This window comes from Suricata suricatta, chromosome 7 (assembly GCF_006229205.1).
Source record: "Suricata suricatta isolate VVHF042 chromosome 7, meerkat_22Aug2017_6uvM2_HiC, whole genome shotgun sequence".
Classification (NCBI taxonomy): domain Eukaryota; kingdom Metazoa; phylum Chordata; class Mammalia; order Carnivora; family Herpestidae; genus Suricata; species Suricata suricatta.
The window spans coordinates 21,403,098-21,426,664 of record NC_043706.1 but is presented as its reverse complement, the minus strand read 5'-3'; the positions used below and the strand labels follow the sequence as shown (position 1 = coordinate 21,426,664).

The 23,567-nt window shown below is 44.1% G+C and overlaps 1 long non-coding RNA gene across 4 annotated transcripts; it reads left to right on the top strand.

Moving 5' to 3' along the window:
- Nucleotides 1–6,293: 6,293 nt before the first annotated feature.
- Nucleotides 6,294–22,674, top strand: LOC115296902. 4 transcript variants are annotated; one of them, XR_003911129.1, is made up of 8 exons: nucleotides 6,294–6,383; nucleotides 6,886–7,053; nucleotides 7,375–7,511; nucleotides 8,281–8,395; nucleotides 8,548–8,642; nucleotides 16,504–16,643; nucleotides 18,951–19,133; nucleotides 22,353–22,674. It is a non-coding gene; the product is annotated as an uncharacterized LOC115296902 (long non-coding RNA). The 4 variants fall into 4 exon arrangements; XR_003911131.1 differs by lacking the exon at nucleotides 7,375–7,511; XR_003911130.1 differs by lacking the exon at nucleotides 8,548–8,642.
- The last annotated feature ends 893 nt before the right edge of the window (nucleotides 22,675–23,567 follow it).

Genomic DNA, 23,567 nt, shown 5'->3' with positions numbered 1-23,567 from the left:
TGTCTCCCTCTTATAGCATCTTGTGATCATACTGGGCCCACTCTGACAATGCAGGATGATCTCATCTCTCCATCCTTAACCTAATCACATCTCCAAAGTCCTTTTTGTCACTGTGGTAACACATTCACTGTCACATGGGAGGGGAGTGCCAGCAGTGGGAGGACGCTGGGGGATGAGCTTGAATAAGTGAAGTTCCACATCTCACTACCATGAGATGTTTTGTGTTTTAAGAAGACAAAAGTCTCATTCGAAAACAACCAAAACTTTCCCTTAGTGAGGGCCAAGCTAAATGTACTGGAAAGGGGATGATGAAGGGCCATGTGCAGAGGACACAGACAAGGAGGCACCCAGATTCAGAAAGAGAAATCAGCCACAGGAAGGTGTCTCTTTCCTAAGAGATGAGAGAAAAAAGGGAAAGAAAAAATAGGAAATAATGCAGCCTGAGGGTGGAAGGAGGGAAGCCCAGAGCAGATGGACTTAATCTTGTAAGTGGGAAAGGAGAAGTCGAATTTGGCTAGGGCGGTGATGGGAGGCGGGGCTGAGTGGGGAGGCTGGACAATTCCCCTGGGGCCACAGCGGGCCAAGAATAGAGAATCCCGGGTGAGGAGCAGCAGTGGTTCCCAAGCTTGCCTCCTGAGAAGAATCTCTGGAAGGGAGTGTCAAAATGCAGATTTTCCAGCTCCTTCCCTGGAGACTGATTCTCTAGGACTGGGATGGGACCAAAAACCTACATTGTTAGGACAGCCTGTGTCTATACTTAACATTAGGCAAGTCTGGGGAAACAGTGAATTCAATCTCTGTTGAGCAGCATGGAGAACCCATGAAAGGCTGGATAACATGAAATTGAGGGGATTCACTTAGTATACTATTCAGGGCAAAAGATGCTGCCCAAAAGTCCATGGGGAGAACACTTTTGATGGAATTTAGTAGTGAGAGTGGGTCTATCCCAGAGGGTGGAGTTTAGGCAGGAGAGTAAGATCTATCCTGAGGGATGGAGTTTATCCAAGAGGGTGGGGTTTATCCAAGAGGGTGGAGCTTATCCATTATCCAGGTAGGTGTGGTGGGAGGTCCAGGGTGTGAGTGTTGATTGAATAGGTTTGAAACGGTTGACCTTGGAGACACCCTTGGCAAAGACCAGAGAGATGGCCAGAGGGAATTGGTAGACTCAGAAAAGTGGAGGGAACAGGGTCAAGGTCAGGAGGTCAGGGAGGGTGAGGAGATGGGAGTGGTTTTAGAGGGAGATGGGAATTTCAGAGTTGGACCAAGGAAGGGTGTAGGCAGAGCTGCTCACCTGGGAGAGGCGTATTCCCAGTCCACCCATTAGTCCAAGTACAACTTCCTGATGCAGCAGTTTTACACATGCATTTGGGGAGGAAGTTATTTTTATACTATAATGAACACATTCTATTGATCCTCATGGAATAGTAAGATTTTTTTAAAAAGACTTCAAAGACTTTCTGGGGGCTGCCTCAGGCTGCATGCCCGACATTGGTGCCCCTCTGTGGTTAGAGGGACAGGAAGGGGGAAGGAAGAGTTTAAGAGACACTGCTGAGGAATGTATACACATAAAAGCTCCAGGACCAGCCTGAAAAGATCTCTCAGTAGGGATGGATGGCTAAAATTTATGAAAATTTATGAAGTTGCTAATAACTGACAATTTTTACTCATATGAATGACTACTTCATGTGATTCACTCTAATTCTGAGATTCACTTGTGAAGGGTTTCTCCCTCACCAATGCCTGCACCATGTGGCCTCCAGGGGGCACTGCTCCTCCTCCTAAACTCTGCCCCAAAGGGCAAAGGCCACTTCCTTGGCTTTCTGAAACACCACCAAGTTAGCGTTGGAACAAAGACTATTTATGAAGGAAGCAACCACAGAGTGTCGCACAAATGTGGACAGTGCAGCTCCCTGTCCCCTAAAATCTGGCCCCCAGACCAGTAGCATCAGCATCACCAGGGAGCAACGTAGACTCCCAGACCCCCTGAATCAGATCCACTGAATCAGAATCTACATTTTAACAAGATTCTTCCAGTGATCTAAATGCACCCTGATATTTGAGAGGCACTGATCTAGCTGGCAAGATTCTACTTAAAGAACATCTTCTTTCCTCACCTCAGCAACCCAGCTCTGCCTACTGAACACCCACCCTTCCCAGGAATCCTCACTTAGACCCCTACACTCCTCAAAACTGACAAACAGCCTGGCCTTCCCTGTGATAAGTTCCTGTCTATGGATCTGCTCCTTCCCTCAGGATATCAGGATATCCTATCTATTGCTGTGTAAGAAGTGACCCTCAAACTTAGTTTAAAACAATAAACATTTATTTTCTCACAGCTTCTGTGCTCTAGGAATCTGGACATGGCTTAGCCTGGTAACCGTGACATAGGGTCTCTCTTACAGTGCGGCAGAGGGTCAACGGTCATCACAAGGCTCCCCTGGAGGCCGTTTCACTTTCAGGCTCACTCCTGTCAAAGGGTTGGCTGGCCTCAAGTCCTCACTGGCTGTTGACCAGAAATATTAACTTCCTGCCACATGATTGTCTCTCTCCATAGGGTTAATCACAACATATCAGCTTGCTTTCCTCAGAACAGGAGCTCAAGAAGGGGAGAAGGAGGGGACAGAGACAGACAGACAGACAGACAGGGCAAGCTAGACAGTTCACCATCTTTCATAACTAAATCTTGGAAATGACATTCCTTCATTTTGCCATTTTGTGCTGTTGGCTAGAAGCAAGTCACTAGGTCTGCCCCAGTTGTAAGAGAAGGGATTACACAAGAGCATGAGTACCAGGAAGTGGGGACTGTTGGGAACAATCTTAGAAGCTGCCACCCCAGAGAGTGACCTCAATCTACAGGGCATGCCCTCACAGGGAAACCATATCAGAATACAAGAAAAGATCCTCTATGGTCTTATTCTAAGGATGACTGACATTCAAGAGCACAAGGTCCATTCTCATTTAATAGTAATGTTCAGAGTGATTCCATCTTAGCATCACTTGGGAGAACTTTACAAAATACCAATGAAGAGCAATGGAATCAGAATCTCGAGGGATTGATTGCTTTTTAATTTTTGTTTCTCAGTTGGTTGCATTGCAGAACTAGGATTGAGAATTCCTGCCTCAGATGAACAATTCCAAAGGCTATGATGCCATGGCTGGGGTGAAGATCACTGAGACAAAAGAAGGGATGGAACCCCATAGCTTGAAAATCTGATGGCTGACCTGCTGGGGAATGGGCTGACAGGAATAGTGAGCCTGGGAATCTAGGCCTTAAGGAGCTGTTGGGGCTATCATAGAGGTGAGGAGATAAGACTGACAAGAGATAAATGACTTTCTACAATTTCTACCTGAACAACACTTCTATCAAATCATGAAAAATCATGAAGCTACATGACACTTACAAGAGTTAGGAAGATACGGACAGAGGACTGGTAAGAAGGAAGGTTGAAAAGAAACCTATCCATTTCTAAAACTTGTCCTCAACTCCAGCTGATGGCTCCAAGGAAATGAACATAGAAAATGAAGGAAGCTTACCTAATATACGTACTACCTACTCTTTTATTCGATAGTCCATAGATGCACAGAAATTCAGAACTGGAGAGGTCCTGTAGATTACCTCCCCACCTTCACTGATAGGTGAGGAAACAGAGGCACAGAGAGTTCATGTGAAGTATCATGGCATTGCTGGGATTTGAACTCAGATCTTTGAACCTGAGCCCAGTGCTCAAATCTCAGGCTTCCCACAGACAGCACTTTTCTCTGGATGGGGTGAGTTTTATTCCTCCCACTTCACATCCATGTGAGAATCAGACTTACTCAGGAATTGCCCAAGAGAAAACATTCTCTCATGGCACTCCATGTCTCTTGGACAGCATCTTTCAACATAAAGATTTCAACAAGTATTAGCCCACAGTAGGTAGTAGGTCAGTGGCACATCACCAGTACATAATCTACTTCGTTTGATGAGAACAAGTCACTGAGTTGATTATAGTCTCCAAATCTCCCAAGATCTCAGCTTGAACCACACCTGCTCATTAGAGGGAAGGAGTGTGCATCTGAGCCACAATCCAGTCTCAGAGGGACCTTCAGCACTGCCCTACCCAGGGGCTTTATCCAATAAAATGGCTCCATTCTTCAGCAATTTCAACCTTTAGCTTACCTCCCTACCTCCTCTCCTGCCTGATCCATATCTCATTCTTATCCACTGTTCTCATTCTTAAGGACTGGGTCTCTCCCATTCTGTTGCTATGGCCACAGAACTCGCCCAAAGCATACCAACACTGTGGTGTTCACAGACAAAGTCCAGGCAGATGCAGAGAAGTTGGGGAAGAAAAAGTTCTATTCTGAAAACTGTGGTCCAAGGCTGTTCATTGGACTCTCTCTCCACTGTGGGCTGTCTTTCAGAGCTGTCCATTGGCTGTCATGTGTGACTGAGAAGCAATTGTTTATTTCTCTGCCCTACACCAGCTCCTTGGGAGCCTCTAACCGAAATCTTAGAGAGCTAAATAAAACTGTTCTCAGAGCTCAGGACCCTGGCTGGTTACCAAACATTGAAAACTTTACCAGTTGCCACCAGTTCCAAATCTCTAAGCTCTTAAGAGAATCATGAGGAATGTTGTCCCCGAGACGTCTAGCCCTGGCCCATTCCTGATGCTCTTGAGTGTCCAATGACCCAAACTGACTCTCCAAAAAAGAAAGAAATGTATAGTAGAAGAAGTGAAGAAACATGAAGAAAACAGAGATGGAATTTCTTTAAAACAAAGGAAAGCCTTCCTGTGGGTAATGTGTCCTAAATGCACAGCTGTCTCTGGGTGACTGATGTTGGCCCAATGCTTGTGTTCACTAAAGTTACAAGCAAGAAGAAAATCTGAAAGGTTCTTCAATAATACCAACACTACCAAGTAACATCTGTCCCTTAGGGGTGGACAGCCTGCTTTATCCAGGTCAAGATTCTACCTGGAATCCTCTAATGGGAAATCATCTAGGGCATTATGCAGGTCAGAAAACAGCACAAAAAGGTAGTATGTTTTTTTTCATTCTATCCTATTATACTTCTGCTCACAAAGTAAGGAAGACAAGCTGGCCTCTGCCCCAGGGGTAGGTGCTACATCGTTATAGAGCCCTGCCTGGAGATGGGGGGAGCAGAGAGGTGCTAACAGTTGCTCACCCAGTGAGAGGTGATAGGGACGGGTAGGCAGAGGCTATTTCCACTGGCCAAGCATCAGGGCTACCAAGAGCCTCCCAGATCTCATTTTTGGCATTAGTTGGCCCAGAGGTACTTTGCCAAGAGTTGCTATGTCTTTGCTAAGGAGTTGCTTAAAAAGAATGGAATATTCAGATGGAGTTACCGAGGGGAGCGACATACCTCATTCATCTTTAGAAGGAATAGATAAAATTTTCTCTTTCCAATGGGAGAGAATATGATTGTAAGTTAATAACCTGCTAAAAATTAACGAGAAAGATGTCAAAAGATGCTGTGGTTTTATTTCTTCATAAATTTTCATGCTCACTTGGAATACTGTATTCAGTTTATTACTTAAGCTCAAACATTTTCATAAAAATTTAGAGTTTAATTTTTAAATTGAGGGACCATGCGTTTACCTCTATAGCTTGCAAAGCAAGCTTGAGTACAAGTCACATGGCCATGTCCAAGTCCCCATTAAGCCATCACCACCAACAGCTTCTAACAGTATCCTGTAAGAGCAGGGGGGAAAGACCCTGGGTCCTAGGCTGAAAAGGCCAATATTCAAAGGCATGACAACTATCACATTTCCCAGTAGAGATGGTACAATCCCTGTGCTTCCCTTTCTATTCTCTTTCCAACAGACCCTCCCCTCCCAGCACCCATATCAGTCCAATTTATTTAGAAGGACTCCTGGTCTCTCTGCAAAGGATATTGAGATGAGCAGAGGCCGACGGAGTAGAGCAGGAAGACGCCACAACTAGAACCAAACAAAAAGAGCCCAAAATATCTTCAGAAGTTGCTGGCACTCTATTGAGACACACCATCTCTTGAAAGACAAGGACAGTTGGAAACTTCACCAAAGGTTGCCTCCCCCACTCGTGAACACACACACTTTCTCCCTCCACAGCGCCTGATTGTTATCACCCCATCGCTCGGACTCACATGCACAGCATCAGCCTCACCCAGGCCCCAAGCCCCTACAGACAGCTGCTCTGAGACCCACCCTGAAGCTGAGCTGCAAGATGAGCAATGTTTTCCACTGTGAGCGGGAGATGGGCTAAGCTGCATGTGGGTGAATCATGAAAGCCTAAACAGGCAGACAGATTAGGACTATGAGGGAACTCCACATCGTGAAGGCTGCCCCCTCCCCACCTACCAAGAACAGGCCTGGAGAGGAGACCTACCGCTTTCCAAATAGGTAAAGGAAAATTCACATGGTCGTTCTTTTTCCTTTTCCTTTTTTTTTTTTTTTTTTTTTGCTAAGTTTCAAATATCTGGAAGGCTCACATGCAACTGGCAGCTGTTGACTTCCTGAGCCTGTAAAAAAAAAAAAAAAAAAAAAGGAAAGAAAGAACACCAAGTGTAAGGACATGACGAGGCCCAGCACAGCAGAACTGGAATTCAATAGATGTCAGTTCAAATGTGGCTCTGCCGCTTCCTAGCTGTGCTACCCTGTCAGTCACTCACCCTCCTGGAGCCTCCACCCTCTGCAACATGTAGCCATTTCCCCGGCTGCCTTGTCATGAGGGTACAAGGAAAGAATCCATGTGGCCTGCTGGGGTGATATCTGCTCCAAGTGGCTGGCACAGAAGAGGTGCCCACTAAATCTGCTCTGAGAGAGCAAATGTACATGTTTTCAGTGTCTGGCACACAGTAGTCACTTGGTAACTATTGATTTTGTTCCTTTTTTTTTTTTCCAGATGAGCAGCTGCCGTGGTGCTGGTTCCAACAGCCAAGCGAAAATCAAGCCAAAAATACTGCTTATTGGAGGGACCAGGTCACCTCTGCAAAGTGCTGAGGGAGTCATCAGACCAGGATTCCAGCCCTGCTTCTGTTTCTACCTAGTTGTGCAGCTTTGCATGGATCTAGTACAGCTTCACCTTCCTTTCTTCAGAACCTCCATGGTCTCCATATTTAAAAGGAGAATGACAGACTAGAGCCAGAGCTAAAAGCCATTTCATAGCACCAAAATCCTTTCTTCACAAGAAACCTTACATAGAACCTCAACTGAATAAAATAACTGAGGGGAGAGGGAAAAGGCCTAAACCTGAGTCTGCTCAGCTCCCCAGTTCAACTGCTATTACAGGTTGAAAGAAAGGGACCCCTGAGCCACCCCTAGGGTTCTCTAGAGCACAGTTAGAGAACCATAGGATGATATTCTCAATCTGATGTCTTGTGGTTGTTTACAGAGTAACTCGGGCACATTTCTGAGCCCGACAAAGTTAAATCAAGGCCAATGTGTAACACATACCAGAAAGAATATAACCAAGACTCTACTTCATACTCAGCTCCTCAGGCTTGTTCTCTGGGAATAAGTCACTTGGCAGTAAGTCCCCCTTAACTGGGTTCAGCTGGAGACTCAGCAGCAGTAACTACAGCCCTGGGAAAGAGGAGAGAAGATTGGGAAGTAATGTGGAAAAAAGTGTAATCTCATCCTGAAAAGAGCATCCCCTGGACATAAACCATTTGAGGAAAGGGTAGAAATAGAGCCTATAATAAATTAGCTAGCAATAAGAGAGGGTGGGGTGTAGGGGAAAGAGCACTAGGCAGGAAATCAAAACACCCGATCCCAGGTAGGCATCAACCGCTGACCTTGAGCAAATCACACCTGTGTCTCAATTACCTCAACAGTAGGGCTAGACCAAGTAACCTCTATGGGACTTTTCCAGCCATAAACTTCTACAAAGAATTGCAGGCACTTAAGAATATTGATAACAATGTTGTCATTGTTAGCATTTCCCAGCTACTTGTGTTCATTATCCTTAGTCTTTAACTGTGACACTCGTACCATATCTGAGGCCGTTGGCAGGGCTTAGGGCCTGCATGTAAAGAAAAGGGATGGCTTTGAATCTGCAAGATCAGTCTGTATAACATGTCCCAGAGCCCTTTGTGCTATAAGTCATGCAATCTCGGCATACGTGAGCACTTACCAAGTCCAGGAAAGGCAGGTAAACATATGTAGGCTGGTAGAGTTGTCTAATTATCTGCAAGGATTTCCTATAGCTCTATTGCTTAGTTCATGATTTCTGAGGTCACATTTTGAGAGCCTTGGAGTTACTATGCCTATACTATTGCTTTTTTTTTTTTTTTTTTAGCCTTCTAAATCAAATGACCCTGAAGTTAGAAACAGGAGGAACCAACACAGACAGTGAAACTCGATGCGTTAACTGAACCCCGGGTGTGACTGGACCAGGCTTCTTCAAGTCACAGGTGAGCCTTACAAGATGACCATTTATCTAAAGAGGTCACTGAAGGTAAATATAGCATCTTTAAGGAGGGCACACGTCTTGGCTCAGTAACTGTTTGGAACGGCATTCCATCTGGAATCTGATTGCCAGCTTGGTCCCCTATGTCTTCTCCAGCTTTTCAGCTCCAAATCTTATCAGGACTAATCAGGTGGCCCCTGGTTTTATGTATCCAGCTTTGTCAACAGCATGGAGCAGCAACAGGTAGCCAGGTAAGATGGGGGTTAAGGCAGTAAGTGGGGCAATCACTCATTATGGACAGAATGTCAGCCTGTATACGTTAGAATACTTTCCACTGCAAGTAACAGAATGCTCAGCTCAAACCAGCTTTAAGAACAAGGATATTTTTATCTTAGATGATAAGATGTCCAGCAAGCTCCAAAGGGATTAAAACTGTGGTTTGGCAATGTCATCAGGAACCCCAGTTCCTTCCAGCTCTTGGCTCTCCAGTCCTCAGGGTGTTAGAGTTGGCCTCAGGCAGCTCATCTCCTGGTTTCAAGATGCCTTAGCAGCCCTGGTTTCACATCACACTGCGGGCCCGTCAGTCTGTGCAGCTGTCCAGGACTCAGTGCTTGGAGGGGCCCTACACTTGTTTTATGCTTTGCTGGCACCATCTTGAAAATTTTAAAAATATTATCTTTGAACTCAGGTTTTGTGAGTGAAGTTCTTTCTGTAGGGCAGTGAAGCATGCCTAGGAAAAGAGGAGATATACACAATGTGCATGGCTGCCCTTCCCTGCTGCCCCATTTATATGCAATGTTTGTGATGCCCATGAGCACAGAATCCCAGTGGATGGTCCCACAGGCCTGGGAGTCCAGTGAGACTCAAGGCCAGGGCCAGGTAAACATGATAAGCCTATGCTGAGTAAGTCAAGGCACTGATGGCCCCTGGAAGCCATGCTTTCTATGCAAACCAAAAATTGCTTTGAACTCAGAAAGAAGACTGCAAAGTTCTCAGAAGACACCAAAGACAGAGGAATCCTGTGCAATCCTTTCTAATTCATGTCACTTCCCTGTTGGCCAGCCACATACTCTGAAAATGATGACATAGAAAGGAAGACAGACGTGGTTGTCTAATACACCTTTGTGGACTATTTCAGAAGAAATCCCAGTAAAACTCCAGCTTATACCTCCCAAAGCCTCAATTTCTTGCTTTGTTCCTATCTCTTGACTTTTCCCCGCTTTCTTTTATCACCGAACAGCAGAGCAACTACCTGAGTTGTGTGCAATAGTTTATTACCCTGTAAAAGTCTGGCCAGAACATAATATCCTCTTCCTAGAAGCAGTTCCATCCAGCTGCTGCTGGCTGGCTGGTGCCCCCAGTCTCCTTTCCTAAAGCAACAGCTATAGCAACTGCTCTCCAACTTGGTTAGTCTCCCGAAGATCGCTTTGTGAAGAAAACAAGATTATTTGCCCCAGTGCTGGGAGGAGGACTTATTTTTCACTGTGCACCCTTTGTAAAATTTACACCTCTTACCATGTGCATACATTACCTATAAAAATAATTTAATATATATATTTAAAAACAGCACCTACTCTTACTTGCTTCTGAAACAAAACAAAAGCACAAATGCAAATCTCTTTCATTAAAATTATGGAAAAATATTAGCTTCTGGAATGACTCTAAAAAGAAATACCTTAAGAGCTAGAATTCACCCTGGGAAAAAGTATAGCTCTTTTTAAAGAGTGACATTGAAATGTCCAAGGCTGGTCACCACTCCTTTGAGAGTTTCTTTGAGAATACTGGCAAGCAACTGCTCCTCCTGGACCTGCTGTGAACACAAGCCCTGCAGAGTTCCCTCTGCCCAGTCCATTGTCACACGACCAGTCCCCAAGCTGGGACCTCACCCCCCGGCCTGCCTGCGGGGCTGACCTCCTCCTTTCTCAGCAGAAGAGAGGAAGCGAGTCACATGAGGAGCACACGCTGGGAGTGGTGGGGAAGTGCTGGAAAAAATTCCTCTTCCTCCTTCCATTACATGTTGTTGTGCTTTTGCCACACTCCAAACTGGCTCATGCCTGGACCTGTTAGAGAATAAAGACTGTGGAGCCAGCAGAGAGCTGAAGGTGCTTCAGTCCCCCCATCCAGGACAGCGGCACCCCCAGAAATACAGAGCAGGGGCATGTAGGAGCCAGAGCTGGAACCCAGGGCACCATAATCATTGCCAAGTTCTCTTCCAACACATTTCCTAATACTCTGGTTTCTCTTCAGATCGCATAAATCTTTCACCTTTTACCAACACATTTCCTAACTTCCCAGAGTTGCCCTACATGTACATGCCCAAGACCAACTTTTGTCCAGAAACAAGAAGACACCTATTTTGTTTCTATTTCCATATTATGATCCATGTAATATTTATTTATTTACTTAGTTACTTATCTACTTACATGTAGAGAGAGCACAAACAGAGAGAGGAAAGAGAGAGAATTTCAAGCAGGTCCTGCCCCATCAGAGCAGAGCCTGAGACAGGGCTTGAATTCATGAGTCAAAACCAAGAGTCGGATGCTTAATCCACTCAGCCACCCAGCACCCCTGGTTCATGTAATATTTAAAGCAGAACACAACTGTAAGAATCAATCTCCATCATTAAAGCGAACTTTTATTTTTTTAATAAGATTGGAGAGTGCTACATCAGGATTTCTCAGCCTCCATACTGTCAACATTTCAGGCAGGATAATCCTTTGTGTGGGGGCTTCCCTGGGCTCTACATGATGTAGAGCAGCATCCCTGGCCTCTAACCCACAAGATGCCAAAACACCCTCTTTCCTCAGCTTGTGACATTGGAAAGGTCTCCAGACACTGCCAGATGTCTCCTGAGAGACAAAATTGTCCTTTATGGAGAACCATGGATCTAGAGGAAACTACTAGAGGAAATTATTTTGTTGTCATTAGAAAACACTTACAAGAAAAAAAGATTCAACATTGCTCTGGCTTTGCAGCTAAATATTATTGGAGAGTGAGAGAGTCTGAAGCATTTAGTGTTTTCTGGTTTAGTGTTTTCACATGATCTTTCAACCCATGGTGGCCAGAACCCAGAAGAGCATGCAAAGTGGCCACTGGAACAGCCTGCTCTTCAGCCTGTAGCTGTGTCCTTCACAGCTGGCTCTGGCCTCCGGCTCTATAGTCAAAACTGGGCTCAGATTCATGGGACAGGTGCCTTTGTGTCTGTGTCTGTGTTTTTCTTTTTTCTTTTTTTAATGCCAGTATACAAACAATATGCACATACTATGGGGGCACCTGGGTGACTCAGTCAGTTGAACATCTGACTCTTGGTTTCCACTCGGGCCACAATGCCAGGGTCAGAAGATCAAGCCCCACATCAGGCTCTTTGCCAAGAGTGGAGACTGCTTAAGATTCCCTCTCCTTCTGTCCCACTCATGCTCTCTCACTTTCTCTCTCTAAAAATAAAAGCAACAAAATAAAATTAATAAAATAAAAAATAAATGTAAAAAATATAAAATAAAAATTTTTAAATACATGCATATTATTATAAAAACCTAACAATACAGAGTGGACATATATTTATTGTTAGTGAGAAGCCCCCTCCATCTTTCTCCTTTGCCCTTGGGTGACATTCAGTTATCACTTTGTTAACAATTTTCCTGGATCCTTTTCCATGTATTTACATAGATAAGAAACTAATTAAAATTGTATTTTTTTAAGTTTCTTCTTTTCTTTCTTTCTTTCTTTCTTTCTTTCTTTCTTTCTTTCTTTCTTTCTTTCTTTCCATTTGTGAGGTAGGGAAGGGCAGAGAGAGAGAGAGACAGAATCCCAAGCAAGCTCTGCACTGTCAGCACAGAGTCTGACGTGGGGCTCAAACTCACAAACCATGAGATCATTACTTGAGCCGAGACTAAGAGTCAGATGTTTAACTGACTGAGCCACCCAGATGTCCCTAAAATTATATTATTTTTAAAGTTATTCTAGGTTTATTTTTCTGTGACTTATTTTTGAAGTATTTCATGTCAGTTCATGTGCCTCATTCTTTTTTTCTTTAAGTTTATATCAGTTTTATTGAAGTGTAATTTACATACAACAAAATGTTCCTATTTGACAAATGCATACCTGTGTAATTGCCTTCACAATGAAGGTAAAGGATTTTTCAGTCCTTCCAGAAATATTCACTTCCCAGCCAATACTCTCCACACTTAGCCCCTGTTCTGATTTGTTACTGTAGATGGATTTATCTTTTCAAGAGTTGGTTATAAACTAAATCATGCTATATGTACTCTTATTGTATCTGGCTTCTTCCTCTTATTATAATGCCTTTGCAGTTCATCCCTAGTGGTTGCCTCTATCAGTAGTTTGTTCCTTTTTATTGGAAACCAGTGACATAGTTTATGGCTATGCCCCAACTTGTTAATCCATTCACCTATTGATGGGCAATTGGGTTGTCTCCAATTTGGTGCTACTATGAACAAAACTATTATGAACACTAGATATCAAGACTCTATATGGACATGTTTACATTTCTCTTGGAGAGAACAAATTCCTCAGATAGCAAATGCTAGGTCCTTTGGTAAGTATATGTTTAACCTTATAAAAATTACCAAACCTTTGGGGCACTAGGTGGCTCAGTCTGTTGAGTGTCCAACTTTGGCACACTGTTGAGCCATGGCTGACAAGTTTGAGCCCCACGTCAAGCTCTGTGCTAACAGCTCAGAGCCTAGAGGCTGCTTCGGATTCTCTCTGTGTGTGTGTCTCTCTCTGCCCCTTCCCTGCTCATGCTCTGTCTCTCCCTTTCTCAAAAATAAATAAATATTAAAAAAAATTATTTTTAATTGCCAAACCTTTTAGAAAGGTAGCTGTATCAATTTAGAGTCCCACTGGCAATGTATGGATGACAGTTCCACTGACTCTATGACCTGAAAGTTCCTGTTAACCTTTCTGAGCTTCACCATCCTCATCTCTAACATGGAAACGGTTATGGTAGCCACTCAATAGGATCTGGGGAAGGATCTGATAGTGTTGTATTTAGCTCAGTGCCTGGAAGAATGGTAAAGCTCAATGTCTATTTCTATGGGTTATAAATGTCACCATGACATGTATGTTTTAGGTACTTGCTGGACCCAACTAACTCTTCAATTTTTTAAATATTTCCTCTACATTTTTGCTATCACATTTCTCAAAGAAGTGTTCAGTACTTTCTGCCTTGTCCTGCTAACTCATCAATTCATGGCCATGTGACTGCCAGTTTCACTGCTACTCTGAAAAAACTCTCAATGTCCCCCAGCACTTCTATACGCATGATTCCTCAACCTACGACTTAGTTCCAAAAAGCTATCCTGAGTCCAGAGCCTGATTCCATTGTCTGATGGACATGAGCCTGTTCTTAGCCTGCAGCATCCTTTCTCCATCTCTGCTCATCAAAGGCTTTTCCAGACTTCCACATGATCTTTAAATGCCACCTTCTTGTAAGCCTTCCTGCACCTCTTAATTCCTGGCTTTGCAGAGCACTTTCAATTTCTGTTACTAATATGCCAAAACAAGTATATAAATACTTAACGTATGAGAATTCATGGCCATAGTTCAGACTGTAAAGAAAGAATGCAGTATTTGTACCTCAAATATGCCATTTTCTTTCATGAGACACAAGGCAAGTTACTTAACCTTGTTTTCCTCTTATGAAACATAATATCTACCTCATACAATTGTTGTGTTAAGTGAGATAATATATAGTCCTCAGAATAGTGCCTGACCAATGCTAAGTGCTCAATAGATGTTAGTTTCTCATTGCAGTAGGGAGAGCATCCCAGATCTATGGTCCAGAGTGTCTCAGCAGTGGTTTTGTCTAGATATTTATAGAGAGAGTAGACAAGTCACAGGTAGGAGAAATAAGTCAGCTGAACAAGAAATGTCTAGCTCTGTGGGTACCTCATTTGGGAAGACAAAGACTTCAGTAATCATTTCTGAAACAAAGATGGACTTTGGAGGGCCTGTGTCTGACCTTGTCACAGGTAAACTAAAGGGTCATCCATGATTCTTATAGGGGTCACAAAACAAGTGGACAGCTGGTCTTATCTAAGTCATGGGGAAGGGCTGTTCTTTGCAATAAGCTGTTTCCAAGAATACAAAAGCATAGGAGATTTTGGAGAACAAAAGTTTAGGGTATTAGCCTTCACTGTTTTCTAGAAGCACAGGACTCAAGTAAAGTTCAGTATTACTTGTCTCTCCTCTGGTTCAACACAGTCATGAAGCTGTGGTGGACAAATGAGGCACTGGGGATGTCCAGATGTGCACCACCGTTAGTCCAGATTCAATCACCAGATATAAGGTTGTCAGCTCAGATTTGGCCTCTGTGAACAAATTCAGCTGTAGGAAAAGTTTTTGGGGCCACTGGATCATGATATATGATTGAATCATGTTAGGTCAATGGCTGCACAATACTATTTACAGACATATCTTGGAGATATTGTGAGTTCAGTGCCGGGCCAGTGCAATAAAGCAAATATCACAATAAAGCAAGTCAATTGAAATTTTCTTCCCCAGTGAATATAAAAGTTACGTTTACACTATAATGTAGCCTACTATGTATGAAATAGTATTGTGTCTTAAAAAGTCATATCTTAATTTAGAAAATACTTTATTGCTAAAAAAAAATGCTAACCATCATTTGAACTTTTAGCCAGTCATAATCACTGATCAGAAATCACCATAACAAATACAAAAATAATGAAAAAGTTTGAAGTTTGAGCTGTTGTGAGAATTACCAAAATGTGACACGGAGACTGGAAGTGAGCAAATGTGTTGTAAAAATGGCACCAATAGACTTGTTTAACAAAAGGTTTCCACTGACCTTCAATTTGTAAAAAAATTCAATATCTGCAAAGCACAATAAAACAAGGTCTACCTGTGCAACTCTGGACAGGATGCATGCTCAATACTTGTGATGCCATTTGCCTGTTCTGACAGTCTTGTGAAAGCAGCCTCCTTTGTGGTCTCATCTGCTTCCAGGGGCTTTCATGGAACCTTGGTTTAAGGTCTCTCACTTAGAATGGATTGCCATTCAGAGCAAGGCTTATATTTATTTATTTATTTATTTTAGTTTTAAGTTTATTTATTTATTGAGAGAGAATGAGAGAGAATGGGGAAGGGGCAGAGAGAGGGGGAGAAAGGGAATTTCAAGCAGTCTCTACATTGTCAGTGCAAAGCCCAATGTGGTCCTGAGCCAAAATCATGAATTGGATGCTTAACCAACTGAGCCACCCAGGTACTCCCAAAGTGTGTAATTTTTTAATTGTGAAACATAAACCCAAGGTTGTACTCCATGTAGTAATGCAGCAATATGGTGGTTCAGAGGGCAAGGTAAGGTCCATTCCTCCTGGTTCAAGTGGGTTTCAAATCTGAAGATCAGGTAAGGGCTGCTCGGGTGTCTGGGGAAAAATAAATGTAGCCTGCTGGTGTTAAGTATGAGAATATTTAATAAGACCTTGGCAGGATTTAAGGATATTGGATTATATCAGATTAGGATCTTCCAAGGTAGCAGGGGATCTTTATTGGCCTGGCAATTATCTCATAAGGAAATAATCAATGCTGACTGGAGAGGGAGAAGGAACGAATCATCAGGGCCAAAGACAAGACTTTGGGCCAAGGCAGGCTGACTTTCTCAGTGAGCTTGATGAACTTGAGTTAAGAACTCCATTGACTGATTTCTATTTTTTCAGAGGATTGAAGACAATAAGGACAGTGCTATTTTTATGAGAAAGGAAATATTTGTTGAATGTTCTACATACCCCCAGCAATGCAATGAGTTCCTCTATCACTAGAGAGGAAAAAAGGGATCCTGCAAGTGACAAAATTCTTTGTAGTAGAAGCTACAATGGCAGCAGTTGCCTGGTAGTTTGAAAACAGAAAACAAAACCAAAAACAAACAAACAAACAAAAAAACAACACACACACACACACACACACACACACACACACATACACACAAACTAATTATCTTAACACAAGACTAAGGTTAGAACATGTTCATGCTCGTGGCATTTCAGGGAGTGGATACAGTCTACTTGTCAATGGAGACAAGGGCAGAGGGAGCTGGCTCTTATCTTTGTCTTACATTTACATTTTCACCAGTATTTTACCAGCATTTCTGACCCATGGGCCAACTTGACAGAACTTGCTCAATATGAAGGCAGAAGCATTCTCACCATTAGGAGGAGACTTTACCTTTTCCATGATGTGCAATCTAATGGAGGCTCTGGACCAATGTTCAGGTAAGGGACAGAGAAGAGACCAAGTGACCATCTGGGCATCTCCAAAGCCCATCTGAGTGGATCAAATATCCAGCATATTTCCAATTAGTTTTATCAGGCTTAAGTGTTGGCAATTCATGTGTCCTGAGCTTCTGAAGTAGAGTTTCCATCTCTAAAGGTTGAACAATGGGAAGTATGCAGGTGATTAAGAAAGTTTTTCTTGGGAAGCAGCTATTATAGTATATTTGTCACACAAGGGAGTTTTCTTTAATTTGGGGGGGTGGCTACTCTTGTGAGATTCAATTTTAAGAATCTTTAATTCCTTGGGTAGAGCCACTAATAGGCCAGTGATTTGGGTTCCATTTTTGGTGGGTGACTCACTCTGTTTCCATAGCATAACACAATCATGTACAACTCCAAAAGCACATTGGGTAGGAGCACATAGCATGGGGACCCAAATGCATGTTCTTCCCTTTTGCTTATAAAAATGGGAAAGGATAATAAGTCCAATCCAGGGAATCCAAAGGTGGAACCCTTTCAGGCAAGATCTTAGAAAGTCTTGGAGTCACCTTTTGGTTTCAGGGAGAGAGAAATTGATGGTAGTGTTAATTCGTTTAGGGGGTAAAATCTTCTCTCTTGAGAGATATCATGCCCTAAGGTAACGCACTGAGGACTGTAGCATTGCATTCTGTTTCTAGAGTGCTTATAACCCTTTCAGGCAAGAGCTGGAATAAACAGTGGGCAGTGATAAATGAGCTGTTAAAAATCAGGAGAGCAGAAAAAAATGTCATCTACATATTGTATAAAGACAGAACTGCCGGGGAGGGTTGGATCTTTCAGGTCTGTATTTAAGGCCCTAGACAAATAAGTAAGGACCTCAGTAAACCCCTGAGACAGGATGGACCATATGTGTTCTTGACTTTTCCGTATGAAGTCAAAAGATATTATGAGAAAGTGTTGAAAAATATACTGGCAAAAGCAGAAAACATAAGCTAATATCCATGAGGCAGGTGGTGCTGGGTGGAGAGAGGCCAGGATGGCTGGGGTCCTTCAGAACTAGAGAAAACCTGAGAGCAACTGTTCTGCTGATTGCCCACAAGCCTTGGACTAAGTGGTATCCCATTTGGCTTCTTCACAGGGAGGATGGAGGTATTACAGGAACTGGTTGTTGGGACTAAGACTCCCTTGTTAAGGAGACCTGGAATTATAAGTCAGAGACCTTAAAGAATTATTGTTTTTAGAGGATATTATGGCAGTGTTGAGAGTGGTTCTTTTTCTACTTGAAGAAGTTCAGCCTCCCAGATTAGGTCTGTGTCAATGGAGTGAGCAGCTCAAAGAAAGTCAAGTATATAGTTTGTACTTGATGGTTTAAATGGGGTTGGGAATTTTGACAGGAGTAAGAAAAATCTGATGGCTGATGAGAGCCATTAAAGGAAAAAGGTGTGAGCAGGGTGCTAGGGGACTTCAAGGGTGAGATTGTTGTGGGAGCAAAGAACACTGAGACTCCAGCTGGAAACTATTCAAGAAGTGTTACTGAGCAGAAAGCTGTACTGGGTAGTAAAGGATCCTAGTGAGACAGGAAGAGGTTCAAGAAAGACAGTCATGTGGGCAATTATCAGTCTCTCCATAGTACAGCTTTTGTACAAGGGAGGGTGGTAAGAAATAAAAGGTGTTAATGGCAGAATGTGTTCTATTTGGCTCATGAAGAAAGGGGTGGGGTGCTCATTCATGTGAATGATTGTTTCCTCTTGCATGTTAGAGTTGACACAGGGGGAGGGTCCCTCAGAGAAAGTCATCAGGGAGATATATTTTGGATTCTTGTTCTCTTCTGCATTTTAAAGCCAGGCAATCCCAAGTCCGATAGCCTCTTTACTGACGTTATCTGCAAGTGTCTCTGTCTATGGGGAGTTCTGAAGGAAGCAGGCTGCCCTGACTTGCTTCTTCTAATTAGTTAAGTTGTGGAGACTTTGGTTTGCACTGTGTTGATTTGACCTTCTCTGCAATGGTGTCTCCATGGTGTTGAACGAGTGTAGATTTTCAGAGAGAGGAGCATTCTGTTTATTTACACTATGTTTTTCTCTAATTTCTGGTTGTTAGCCATCTACAAAATTAGTAACCAAGAGTGGTTAGTTGGCAAGAGCAAGACTGAAGTAGTTCTTCCCCACATTTTCTAGTCTATGTCCATAGAGGTGGGTTCATCTCTTTGTCACCTGCAACCTTGTATATTTGGCCATCAATTTTTGAGAGAAAACATTGAGAATGGATTCTAAAGTTTCTTTCAGGTGGTTTTAGCCTCTAAGTCTCAGCGGTATTTTGATTTTTTTGAAGGTCCTTGTGAAGCCCATTCGGCTTTTCCAAACCATACAGTGGCATCTCTGGAACACAGCTGCACAAATTGTTATAAATCAGGAATTGCAGGCAAAGATGCCCTGAGGACCAGTCTGAATTGACTGTAAACACTTCCCTACTCTTACTGTCTGGAAAATCCTTAACAACAGCATTTTAATCTGAGTAAGTCCTTGTGCAGTGAGCCTTCAGGTCATTAGGGTTCCATTGCAGGTGAGAAATGCTAATGTATGGGTTATGATGGGGAGTTGGGAATAGAGAAGTTTAGTGGGGCCAGGGAGGGATGATGGGGAAGACAATGGGCTGAAGAAAGAAAAAAGAATCTGCAGGCTAAGAGGCAATAGTGGGTATGGGAGGCACAAGAGTGGGGCATGTAGAAGGTACTGGGCAAGGAAAGGGTTATGAGGTTTCGTTGAGGGGGAAGAAGGAGCAGGAGCAGAGAGCTGGTGGTGAGAGAGAAATTCTTAAGCACTGTTTGAGATGGACTGGAGACATTGTCTAATTTTTCGGCCTCTTTGTAAAGCAAAATGAGCTGACCTTGGAGGAGCAGAGATCTTAAAGCCCTCAATGTTTAAAGAGAGTCTAGGTGCCCCAGAGGGGCCACTGTAGTTCTGAATTGTTCTCAGTTGAAACTGTGCCATTTTTTAAGGTAAGGAACTGAATTGTCACCGTAGTGGTGAAGCATATAATCAGAGGGGTTTTTCAGAAAGAGCAGAGAAGTAGATTCAGAGGTTTCATTTTACCAAGGTTAAACAAAAGACAACAACAACAAAAAATCACAACCAAAAGAGCACTCAAACCGAGAATTGAAGTCAAGTCCTTACCATGCTATCATGGATGAATGTCTAGAGCAGGGGACCAAGAACCAGGCTCACGTGGGATCCCTGGAACTCCAGGTGAGAAAAGAACCCAACAGGATGGAGGGGTTTCAGCATCCAGGAGGAGAAGACAAGGTCCAGGCAGGCTTCCAGGACCAAACTGTCAAAGACCGAAGACAAAGCAGGGCACCTGGGTGGCTCAGTCAGTTAAGCGTCTGACTTTGACTCAGGTCATGATCTCTCAGGTTGTGGGTTCAAACCCCATATCAGGCTCTGTGCTGACATCTCAGAGCCTAGAGCCTGCTTCAGATTCTGTGTCTTCCTCTCTCTCTGCCCCTCCCCAAGCTCACTCTCTGTTCCTCTGTCTCTGTCTCTCAAAAATTAATAAACATGAGAAAAAAAAAAAGGACAGAAGACAAAGTAAGTAAGGGCACTAATTTTACTCAGACTCTTGTATTAGAGAGAACACCCCAGATCCAAAGACCAGACAGTCTCCCCAGTGGTTTGTCTAGACATTCTAAGGAGGAGTAGACATGTCACAGGTGGGTCATTTCACAGTTGGGATGATTTTGTAATCAGGAGGAGTCTGTCTGTTAGCTGACCAAGGTAGGTCTACCTCTGTGTCTAGCCAGTTTAGGGGGATGGAACAGTTCAGCTAACCATTTATGAAAGGAAGATGGGAATTTGGAGGCTCTGTGTCCAGTCTTGTCACAGGTAGACAATGGAACCATCCATGAGTCACGAGAAAGATTGGATGGTGAGACGTAGGGCACCCATAGCAAACACTATAAACCAAGGAGCTTAAACAACAGGAATTGATTTCCCACAGATATGGAGGCTGGAAGTCTGAGATCAAGGTGTTGTCAAGGTTGGTTTCTTCTGAGGCCTCTCTCCTTGGGTTATAGATGACCGTCTTTTCCCTGTGTTTTCACATGGTTGTCCCTCTGTTTATGCCTGTGTCCTGACCTCCTGTTCTTATAAGGACACCAGTCATAGTGGATTAGGGCCCTGTTTTTATGATCTAATTTTAACTGAATCCCCTCTTTAAAACCCTATCTCCAAATACAGTTCCATTCTGAGGTACTGGGGATTAGAAACTCAAGATGTTAAGATACGAATATTGAGGTGATACCTTCGGCCTGTAACAACGGGTCTTACCTAAGGCATGTGGGGGAAGGATGGTCTCTGTAATAAGTCATTTCCCAGACCACTGAGGGGTGGGAGATTTCAGTCACAAAGTTGAGAGAGATTAACCTTCCCTGTTCTTAGGGAGCAGAAATCTCAAGTGAAGTTTAGCCCTATCAGGAAGGAGGTCCCCTGTCCTTTGGCTGATGGGGGAAGTGGGTGTAGAAACTGAGAGGGGCCAAGAGAATGAAAGAAGGAAGACAGCCTCAATGGGGCTGGCTGTGGGGGGCAATGTGGTGTGAGGTTGACAAAAGAGAAGGCGACAGCCAAACAGCAGGAGGCTGTCTCTTCTAAGAGAGAAGAAATCTTTCAGCCCTCACGTTGAGGCTTAGAACCAGAGAGGGAGATGGGTAAGAGGAATTTTTCCTGTAAGTCTTCACTGTGCTGTTCTATGCAATGCCCAACCCCTCAGGGCTTCAAAGCCCCCCTCAAGAAGTTTCTAGTAAATGTGTGCATTACTCTGTAACACCCATGGAGTCTGATTTGTGTTCCTTTGTGTTCGCCCCCTGCTGAGAAAGGTCTTAAAGCTGTGGGAGGCAGAAGGTCCTCACTGTGTGTGGGTAGGGATCTCTCACCTACAGGCTGTGCCCACCTCCTTCCAAGACTGTGAGAGCTCTTTGAAGCAAGGACCCTATTTGCTTCATCTTTCTCTTTGGCACATAGCAGAGGCTTACATATAAGTAATTCCTAGATCCCTTTGAAAATTCTAGAAACTGGTCACTTTATGCATCCACCTAAACCTTTTTTTGCACCTATGTTTTCAATCCATCCCACCTCTTGGGGGCACTGAAGTTCTAATTCTTCCATTCTCCCATGTGTCCTAAGAAGGCTGAAGCAGCCGCCTCAGCAGCTGAACTCTTCTGGATTTCTGATCAGTGGCAGTGTTGAAAGAGAAAGGCAAACAGGCTGCTTGGTTGCTTTCCTGATGCACCGCAGATGGGGATGGGAGGCGGGGGAGGAAAGGGGAGGTGCTCTCGGTGACGTCTAAGGCCCAGGCAGAGCAGGAAAGGGGGGCACCCTAAGAGATCAGCAGAGTGGGGCTCTGGATTCCAGGCCCAACCTCATTAGCATATGCCTTCCCAAAGCAAGGCTCTTTCTTTGATGATCTGAATGTAGTCCCCTGTTGGGAAATGAAGTGAGTAGTGAGAAGAAAGACCTGGGGGACCCGGGCAGTGGGCTAAGATGACAGAGAAAACTCCAGGAAGTCTTCCCCCACAGGCCTCCTCCTTGAGAACACATGGAGATTAGGCCTGGAGGTGCCCTGCTTCCTGCCACCGCGTCACCTCCTGGGGGACCGTGGACCTGACAGCAAAGCAAAGAGCAGGAAGCCCGCGTGAGAGAGAAAGGCCAGATCCAGCATCTGAGAGTGTTTTCTTTTCAGGATGCTGCAGAAGTGAGCGGTGATGACTTACAGTAATGTCTGCCCGCGCCAGGATTCAGCAAGCGCCCGGCCAGAGGGGGCCGCGGGCGGCGGCTGCGGGAGGCAGAGTTGCTGGGCTGCACAGAGCAGTTTTTATAGCTCTGTTTGGCTTCCCAGTTCTCCAGCACAGACAGGCGAGGGGACGGATGGTTTTAAGATCCATTTGTGTACTATTTAATCAAATTGCCTGTCTTTCTAAGGGTTTATGGATCTCCAACTTTTTAAGCCTAAATAGAAAAAAAAAAAAAACCCCAGAAAAATAAATGCAATGAGAACATAAGGATTTCCTTGTGCCAGTGTCCTCATGTTCTTCCCCTGAAAATGACTCCCTGGGTACTCACCCTCCACCGGAACATTGTGTAGTCTCGTAAAATGAAAATAAAGCCAGCAGAGCAAGCAGATGGAACAGAAAAAGTGAGATGTGGCATTCCTCTGACACTGGCCGTTCATTCCATACCCACCAGAGGAGCACTGTGTCCCACTCAGAACTTGGGTCAGCGATGCTCTGAAATCCCTTTAATGAAAGCACCTCTGGTATTCATCCCTGTCCAAAAATGTTTTCATCAAGATTCAGCTAAAGTGATGTGCTAGGTCAGCAAAGAGGACGGTGAGACCGGGGCCCGTTGCAAAGCACTCGCTTTCTCCTGTTCATGTCAGTGTTCACATGATGGCATTTACGCTGGTCCTGGCGAGTGTCTGCAGCACAAAACCATGTTCCGTAATCGCACGTAACCGGGTCCAGCTGCGGAAGCCGCCTGCCTGGGGAGGGGAGGTGGTTTGCACACAGCAGCACAGCAGCGGGGGAGTGTCCTCTGTCTGCCACTTCCTGCCCCAGCCCAGCTGCCCCAGAGATGCTGACAACCGAGGAACAGCCACCCCCCTGCACGCAGGGCTTGTGTCTCCCCGCTAATGAGAGCTAGGAGACTGTCAGGATGGAGCCGAGTTCTTGTGAGTGATCTGGAGAAATCCACTGTGCTTAGAACAGATCCCTGGATTCTGGGCTTCCTCTCATTTAAGAGAGACATTGTGTACATTGTTTAAAGTAAATAAAATAATAAGAAGATGAGAAAGAGGAAAAAGAAATAGCCACGGCTTAATTCTCTGAGGAGAACAGCTCTCAGTGTCTGGGAAAGGCTTAATTAGTACTTGATCAGCAGACACAAGAGTCCCCTCTCT